Source organism: Sinocyclocheilus anshuiensis, unplaced genomic scaffold, assembly GCF_001515605.1.
Source record: "Sinocyclocheilus anshuiensis isolate Anshui unplaced genomic scaffold, SAMN03320099.WGS_v1.1 scaffold299, whole genome shotgun sequence".
Taxonomy (NCBI): Eukaryota; Metazoa; Chordata; class Actinopteri; order Cypriniformes; family Cyprinidae; genus Sinocyclocheilus; species Sinocyclocheilus anshuiensis.
In genome coordinates this window covers 1,009,433-1,018,189 of record NW_015552565.1, presented here as the reverse complement: position 1 = coordinate 1,018,189, position 8,757 = coordinate 1,009,433, and the positions used below count along the sequence as shown (strand labels likewise).

Below are 8,757 nucleotides of genomic sequence, written 5' to 3'. Positions count from 1 at the left end.
AAAAGCGAGGTGTGCTCTGATTGGCCAGCTATCCAGTGCGTTGTGATTGGCCGAATTCCTCAAGCGTGTGACGGAAATGTTACGTCCCTTACCATATTGTGATGCCTGCGGCAACGACATGTGACGACCCGGGCTGGACTCCACATTTGGGCAGCGTTATGCAAATCTTCCCACATAGTGAGTTAGATATGTGGGGGCGTGTTAGAACGAGCCGTTTTAGGTAGGCGTGGCTGACTCTTAACTTTTATAAAGAATATCTCTTTGGATTTGAGACTTTAGTCTTTGCAACTTTACAGATCTTCTTTATGCACCAAGAGCTTGTAACACTCCAAAGAGAAAGGAACAATTTTAATCGCATCATATGACCCCTTTAATATTAATATTAACAATTAAAATTCCAGAAGACTAATCATTCAATAGCTGAATGTTCTTCAGCATTTACATTACAAATGAATTTATGGGACTTTTGTAGTCATTTGTGATTTTTTTTTTAACGTACTAATACCAATTTCTCAGTAATTTACCCAAGAAAATATTTTAAACATGGCATAACCAAATTAAACTGAGAAATATGATATTTTGATCATTAGTTGTTTTAGCTTATTTTAGCTTTAGTTCATCTTGAGGCTCTCTTAGAAGTTTGCTCTGGCCTCCAGGTTGAAAACCCACTGCTTTAGATAATACACTTAATTCACAGCTAATTTTGTTTTTGTTACGGTGTGTAATTCTTTGTGTGGTCAGTAGAAGGGGTGCTTGGTCTGAGCTGCAGTTTCACATTAACCGAGACTAAAACCAACCGCACATACGATTTTAGCAAATGGCTGCAATATAACAAAGAGTGAAAAATTGAAGGGGGTCTGAATACTTTCCGTACCCACTGTATATCTACTTTTTTCATCACTTTCCCGCCCCCAGCCCTATAGATCAGGAGACAGGATCCCAAAAGTCATTTTGGGAATCCAATCAACATACTTTTTTTTTTTTTGCTAATCATGTTTTTAACTTGACTGACCAAGTCGAAACAATTAGGACACCCCCTTTTTGTGCTAAAAAGTGAAAGAAATCATGCCATCTATTTATAGATCCATGGAGGCCAGCAAGAAAGTACAGTTGAGTTTGTGGCTTTGAGGCTTCTTTTGAGAATGAATAATGGTTCTCTCTGTTAGTTTTGGGTGGTCTTCAACAGACTGACTGTAAATGATCTTTGTAAAAAAAAAAAACGTTGTGGCCGTGATTTTTCCAGATACAGATCTTTTCCCCTTATGGTTTGGAAGGTTTCTACCTGTGGGTCTAGAGATTTGAGGTTGTGACGAGACGAATTGTCAGGTCCAGAGATGAGGAAAGATAAAATGTGATACTTAATCCCCTGTTTCACTACTTTTGTAATATAAAATTGTATCCGTACAACCTTTTAATAATTTAATCTAGATATTATGTGTATTTCAATATTCTAGGCTCTAGTAAGTTCACTGAAAAGTAAATAGCCTTTAGCTGCAATTTAACAGAAGTTGCTACAGATATTTTTCCCTGTTGTGATGTATATCAGAGTGAAATAGATTCAGAGTGACATGGTTCTATGTGTGTGGAGCAGCCAAATGTGGCATCTGCCTATACATATCTATGGCTCCAGAAACATATATACATCCACCGTCTTATAAAGGTCAACGTGTCAACACTCACAGTATTTTGGAGGTAAAAAAAAAATAACCTTAAGCACAGATGAATCACTCTCAATAAGATTAATAACATGCATTTAGAATATACAAAGGGTGAAATTTCATTCACAAGCATCACTCACTATCATACTGTACATTCATTGATGATGGACATTTTGATGATTTTGTTGATACAGCAGATATTGGTGGTTGTTATTTAGAAATGGGCCAAAATGTCAAAAATGCTTCTCAAAGTAAATGGATCTGTTACAAATACTAGACGAACCTCCTGGCTGTCAGTCAAATATGGGCTACTTTCTTAGCTTTTTCTTTATTTTAGGTCAGAGGAGATAACAAATCATCCTTAGAAAATGAAGTATTGGAAATGAAGGAAAAACTGTTCTAGATGAAGTTCTCTCGAGGTTTATTGCGCAATTAGAAGTGGATTTCCTGTGATTGTTGCATTTACATTAAACCCCAACAGAGCTTCAATCGCGTTAAAGTGCTGTGTACTGTTATGTTGTGCTTTCGTAACCTGTAAAGACACGTTATGTCCTGTTGCACACAATAGTGTCGGTGATATTTTCTATCCAACATTCTCAATATTGAAACTATTGTAGAACAAGCCTCCTCCTGGAATGAAAATGTGGCATGATATATTATAATGTGTCTCCTGCAAGTCTTTCATTGTGAAAGCAATACTTCACTGCACCCAGCTGCTTCCCATGAGGAAGTGTTTTATGAGAACCACATTAGAGCAACACACATCCCAACGTATATTTCTGCAAGCGTTTAGTTGCCGTGCAAAGTGATCATTGATTTAGCACATATTTATCTGCTCAAGGACACCAGATACATTTAGAGTGGTGGAGGGGAACATTGTCGGCTGGCCCTGTAAGCCATTAAACACAGTAGATGCTTTCAGTTGGCTTCTGTCTCTCATGATCAACGACTGTTTTAGGGTCTGGTAGCGGCACTACCCCATTTATGTAGTAGCAGCGGGTCCACCCTTAACCCGAGGATATATGTCTGATACAAAACCACCTGTAATTATATTCTTCATGCAAGACCAACTTCCTTCAGTGCATTTCCCTAGCCAGAAAAAACACGAAATGTACCACAGAATGGAAAGCCAATGACCCAAAATACTCTGGCACTTCTGAGGATTCAAAGGGGAACTCGGGCCTTTTGTTGTTTCAGCTGGACCACTTGTCCCCACATCTTGCTTATGAAAAAACTGGAACGATTGATGTCGAAGTCCTTTGAACGTTTGATTCAGATGAATGGGTGTCAGATGGCCTGGCTTAAAATGGTCTGGATGATTTCATCCTTGAACGGGGACATCAAGAAAGTTACATCACGTAATAATGTTTAGGCATTGTCACAAACATTCGGTCTGTCCTCTCAAGATCAGATTCAATCAGTGTCCTTCTCAGAGTTTCTCAGTGGAACACGAGTGATGGCATAAAATCAAAACTCAAAAAATAGTAATGTGACTTTGGATTCGTTCTATAATGTCATGGTTACTATTTGTTCTGTTCCTAAGCAGAGTGATTAATGTATTCACTGGAAGGTGATTTTCGCCTGTTCCACCTTATGGGTCTTGACCTCCTTGACTGTGTGTAATAATTGAAATCTATTAAATGAATATTCAGTGAATTGTAACAAAAAATCTTTTTTATTAATCAATTTTAATTAACACGGTAGTAACAAAAAGTCAGATCTCTTTAATCTCAGATTTAAGAGGGTCTCTTACACACAGTTAAGAAGTTCATTTGTTTCTTTCAAATATAGTTTATAGACTTTAAATAATATAAACCAAAAATATAACCATTACCAGTATCAAATAAAATTAGAACCTTCACGTAAGTTCGCGGGCTTTTATTTTGAAACCCATTCTAACCGAGAGGCGGAAGTAAAAGGCTGTGTTTATGTGCGCGCGTGTGTTGATGGCAGCCTCCAGTGACAGCATGCAGAACATAAACAGCGCGCTCTGTCAAATAGCCACAGAAAAACTTACAAACACGCATTTCATAACTTTGCAAACTGTGACGACAGCTTTACGGGAAGAGCAGTTCAGGTACTACACATTTTCCACTTTACAAAATGAACAGAAATGTGGGTGTTTTGTATGTCGGCTGAGTATGTGTTACATATTTCTACAGGTTAAAGAGCTGTTTAAAGAAAATATTTAGCGTTTTAATAATCACACATAACACCATATTAGTCTATGTATACTGTGTACTTACACATGAACCAGTTATTGTTTATGAAGAAAATGGCAGGATGCATGGAACTTACTGCCATAAACATTCATCGAACTGAAAATAGACTGACACAGTTTGTTTCTGTTTTGTTTCAGAGCCAGTGTTGACAGAGAGGCTCTTGGAAACCTCTTTGCAGTGCTGTCAAGGCTTTTTGTGGATGTTCAGCATTTGGTTGAAAAGATGGATTCACAGGAAGAAGCAGCATCTCTATGCCTTAAACTCACCGCAGAGTGTTTCAGAGCGCACAGAAATGCATGCGTACAGTGCACTCAAAACCAGTGCTGTCTGAGGTACTGTACCGTGTCCAAAAAATCTGAGACCACTAATACAAATGAAAAAAGTTAGCATTTTTTAATTTATTGTAACATTTTTCATTTCAAATGATTTCCTTGGCATAAATATGTGATTAAAATGTTGAAAATGTAACAAAAATGTATTGTCTAAATATATTATATTATGTATTTTTAAATATTTGGTATGTTCTCAGTTTAATTCAATTTGTTTCTTTATTTTATGTCAGAATGTTTTTTTTTTTTAAATCCTAGGATTTTGCAGATTTTTGATGTGGTCTCAGGCTTACAGACACTGTTTATAACATCATACAAACAAACAAAAAAAAACTTTTTATCTTCACAGAGATGTAGGCTCTATCAAGCTATCTTTTGAGATCTTGGCCAGACTCCTCAAGATTTCATCAGGAGGTTCAAATGACGTTTATTACGGTGAGTTTCAAGTGTTTTCAGCTCTATAGAAAGGATCTTCTCTGTAAGATGGAGGGTAACGGGCAGATAACTCAATGTATGACTCTATCCATTGGCAGCACTTCGATGTGGGATTCAGTTTCTTGGTAACATTGCTGTTGGAAACCAGCTTTGCAAAGATGACATCTGGGAGCTTGGTTTCCCGCTTGTCTTTTGGTGAGTGAATTTATGGTCAGGCGGCCGCTGATGCATTTCTTACGATGCCATTCAAAAATGTGTTTGGTCTTCGTTTTGTAAAATGCCCCTGATTTGTAAAGCCCTCTACGGGTGCGGTTTTGTAACCACTTTTATCTCTTTCAAGGGACCTTTTGGAGCTCGCAGATGAGAAAGCTGTTTCATACACATGTATGGTGATCCACAGTTGTCTGGATAAACACAAGACAGAGCAGCTAGTTAAAGACACACAGCAGCTTAAATTGTCCCTGAAGATCATGGACTTGTGCAGGACATTGCCTGATGTTGACTGGACGTAAGCTTTGTGTTTTCATTGAAACAAGCACATCTGTTATTTAGGCCAATTTTATACCCCATTTTGGTCGTATATTACTCTTCTTACAGGGTCTTTATTGTCACAAAACACTTTTTCAAGTCGTCAGAGCTCATTAGGAGGATGTACACCGAAATGACCAATGAGGAAAGGTAAAAACTCTCAATTATTGAATTCAGTTATTGCACAAAGATGAGAAGTACTTACATCTAGGTTAATACATCACAATACTGAGTTTTGACTTTTTGGATTATTTGATTCAGTGTTTATTTAAGGCTCTGTTACAAATTCTAGTAACACTTTACTATGTGGTTTCATTTGTTAACATTAACTACATTAGTTGTTAACATGAACTAACAATGAGCATTTATTCATTTTAGGTAGTGTTAATCTCAACATTTACTAATAAATTTTTTCAGTTCAGAAGTTTTATCTGTTAATGCACTGTGAACTAACATGAACATGACCAATTTTATTAACTAACAAAGGTTTATAAATGCTTGTGAGCTGCCTAACTAGACAGCATTTTCAGACATCATTGGCTGTTCCAAATAGTAGGCATTTTAAATACATTTTAAATAACCTAAAATTCTAAGGTAACATTTCATCCTTTGTAGATAAGGCATTGTAAGGAACTGGCCAAGATGGTGGATGCCATCTAAAAAAATACCAAAAGAAAATAGTCACATAACATAATAAAATAAACACATTTTTTTCACTACACTTTGTACTTATGTCTTTCAGTGTATTATTATCTATTGAAAATATTCAAATGAAATAATTCTGTCTGGGCCAATAAGGTTCCACTTTGGTTAGGATGCTTCCTTAAAAAGTAATTCTCTTGTGACGTGTAGACATTAAGACAGCTCACTATGGTTTGGAACAGAGCCTGATCATCTCTCTTAAAACATAGTAAAATGGGCCATAAGAATAAATGTATCTTTCTAAATTATATTGTATGTTTTGATATAGATTATTTTGTGAATGTAGTTGTATACTAACAGGCTCACACTGCTGGAGCTGATATTAGCGCAGCTTGGTGTTGTTGAGGAGGAGAACTGCTTAATGCCTCTGAGCATAGCTCAGTTCCTGGCTTCACTGATCACTGCAGTGCTGTTCTCACCCTGAGCTCTGAATCATCAGATGACCAGGTCAGCTTTATCTGCAATGCTCATATTGCATCTCTTCATGTTAGTATGCAATATGCATATACAGAATATTGGGATCATGTTGTATAGTGGGCAATATTATGGATGTTTTATCAGTGTCTGTTGATATTGGACATTAAGAAACTACTGTTATTACTTTTATTCTTGAGCACCAAATCAGCATTTTAAAATGATTTCTGAAGGATCATGTGACACTGGAGTAATGGCTGCTGAAAATTCAGCTTTGCCAATACAGGAATAAATTACATTTATAATATATTTAAAAAAAATGCAGCCTTGGTGAGCATTGAAAGAAGAGACTTCTTTCAAAAACATAAAAAAAAATCTCTTTTATAGAAAATGTACTAAGCCTGGTATTTTCTCTACGTTTGTAGGAGGCTATGGTTGTCATCAGGCTTTTAGACATCCTTTGTGAGATGATCTCTGACTGCAAGGAGTTTATGGCCCTGCAGGATGACTCTGACCTTTTGAGAGCAACAGTTGGTAAATCTGGAGTACTGGCGTAATGCTTTTGCTTTTGTTGGAAATAAAAATCCTAATGCATTCTTAATGTGAATACACAAAAACCATAGGAAATTATCAAGTCTCTGCCATGAATTGAAGATGCAAAATATTTGTTTTGGTACAACTGCATAATCACTCTGTAAAAACTCTTGAAAACATGGGGCTGAGCTTGCTATCCCTCATACTATCTGTCTTGCAGATGATTAACTAAACTGAAAAATCAAACCACACACCCCTATATGCTTTTTCTCTCCTTTCCTATTTTATTAGTCATGCCAGCATGCATTTCTCTCACTCTCTCTCACATCTTGTATGTAATGTGTAAATTCTCCAGAGATCTTCTTTGTCATCCTCAGATATCTTGAAAGAGGTCCACTTACTGGGCAAAACCAGTAAAAATGTGTTCACCGCAGCACACGATTTCTCCTTGACAAGGCCAGGGGGCGCCGATACCCATCCTGCCCTCAGTTTCAAAGCTCATCTCATTCGCCTCATTGGGAACCTGTGTCATGGCCACGTTGTTAACCAAGACAAGGTACTGCACGCTGTAGCTTCTAGAATGGTGTGTAAGTGTGTGTGCAAATATGAGATTTTGCATATATGAAAGGTGCAGTCACATTATTAGAGATGTGCAAAACGACATATTTTCAGAACCGAGACCCCATATGTATATGGGTCAAAGATGAGACATCGCATTTTGGTGTCCGCATTAAAATTAAATTTACAAAAGTGATTTTATATACATAGAAATGACATTAAATGCAAGCGTCTGCTTTAATCTTTCAAATAACTTCCATGGCCAATCAGCGCAACATATATTTTTGTAAAAATCATACAACATACTTATTCTGACCTGTACTTATTAAAATGTGTAAAAGAAAAAGTAGTCATACTAAATTTTATTATATTTTAAATGATTAAAAACCTCTTGCTGACAAATGGGTAAAACCTAGGGGTTTGAAGGATAGTGGTAAAAAATTGGTAAAGATTTACAATTAATTAGTTTTGAGGGGGCTGCACTGTGATCCTTAAATACAGTCTTTTAATGTCATCTAATCTTTCCTCTAAATATGCCTGACAAGTTTTTTTGGCAAATTATGGTAAAAATGTTTGATAGTTGAGACTGGTTGAAAAAGATGTAGTTTTGCCTGACTGCACCTTGCTTGAAATTCATCAATAAAAGAGAACTGATTGATGGGTAAGAAAAACTGAAATAATCAGTGTGATTGCCAAGGGAAGGAAGTAGTTAGCAAAATTCTTGGAAATCATCTTTTTAACTTCCTCTCCTGCGATTTTCTATGACTTGTTGGAATGTGTTGGCAATGAATGATGAAACTAACACCATAGAGTTTGCAGCCAACTCCAGTAGCGTACTGATCAACGGACAGCACAACCCAGTCGTGGTAAACACATTAACAATGCTGCAGACGGCACCCCAGGGTGCCGCGGCACCCCGTTTGGGAAACACTGGTTTAGAGCCTTTTTCTCTGTCCATCAACCCAGGCCTGGGATTGTTGTTTGTGGAAGCTCCCTCCTTGAAAACTAATCAGGGGATTAATGCCGGTAGATAAAGACTCGAGAACCATTCTGAATTTCATGCTTGTATCATCTCATTTCTTCCCCAAAACGTTTTCCACTTTGTTCCCTTTCTTCTTCTTTTTTTTTTTTCTTTTTAATGAATTCTCTTGTAAGCAGCCTCCTGCGATGGAGGGATTTTCAGGCTTTCAGGTCTGTCCCCTTCAATCAGCACAGAGGAGAACCTAGTACCGGCCTTCTTAAATAGGGTCAAGGCACACAACTGAGAGGTCAAAGGTCAAAAAACAATAGCAAGTCTCCCCCAGCCTGCACCCTCACTTTTTGACCAAAAACCTTGTTCCAAAACCTTGTGATTGCACTGCTCCCTTTGCTGCTTTC

General features: G+C 37.2%; 1 pseudogene; it reads left to right on the top strand.

Moving 5' to 3' along the window:
* Positions 1–3,583: 3,583 nt before the first annotated feature.
* Positions 3,584–8,757, top strand: part of LOC107664846 (ataxin-10-like) — a 9,961-nt pseudogene continuing 4,787 nt past the window's right edge.